This window comes from Sinocyclocheilus anshuiensis, unplaced genomic scaffold, assembly GCF_001515605.1.
Source record: "Sinocyclocheilus anshuiensis isolate Anshui unplaced genomic scaffold, SAMN03320099.WGS_v1.1 scaffold552, whole genome shotgun sequence".
NCBI classification, from domain to species: Eukaryota; Metazoa; Chordata; class Actinopteri; order Cypriniformes; family Cyprinidae; genus Sinocyclocheilus; species Sinocyclocheilus anshuiensis.
Genome location: NW_015554362.1, coordinates 1,029,914 through 1,030,447, shown reverse-complemented (window position 1 = coordinate 1,030,447; position 534 = coordinate 1,029,914). Strand labels below are relative to the sequence as shown.

General features: G+C 31.8%; 1 protein-coding gene across 1 annotated transcript in view; it reads left to right on the top strand.

Annotated features, from left to right (window-relative positions):
- LOC107671459 (CUB and sushi domain-containing protein 3-like) overlaps positions 1 to 534 on the top strand; it is a 292,685-nt gene that overhangs the window by 93,736 nt on the left and 198,415 nt on the right. The gene's annotated exons all lie outside the window — the stretch shown is intronic.

Below are 534 nucleotides of genomic sequence, written 5' to 3'. Positions count from 1 at the left end.
AATAGACATTTTAAAAAAATCATATATATATATATATATATATATATATGTATATGTATAAAAACAACAAATTTACTAAAAGTTTAAAATTGAAATGAAATAAAATATAAAAATGAAAACTACTTCAAAATATTAATAAAAACTATAGTAGTATCTCATTGATTGGACTTTTTCCTTTTTCTTTCTCTCAGATTGGAAGCTTTTTAAGTGCTAATGCAACAAAATAATAAGAGCAAAGGATGAGCATTAAGTGTGTAATTGATGCTTTATATATTTCATCATACTCATGCTGCCATAGAGAATGATGGGAAATGTTGTCTTATCACACAAGCCTGTTGCTTCATTAACTGGCTACGTGAGTAGTATTTTCTGCTGAGCACGATCACTATTTTTCATTAACGATTTCTAAAATGCATACAAGCCAGAGTATGTGATCGGAGCGGAGCGGTGTGATTTTGAATGGAGCGAGGAGCGGATTTTTAAAAAGTCGGAGCATCGTGGTTTTCATTCACTCCAAGAGCGCTCCCCCACCGC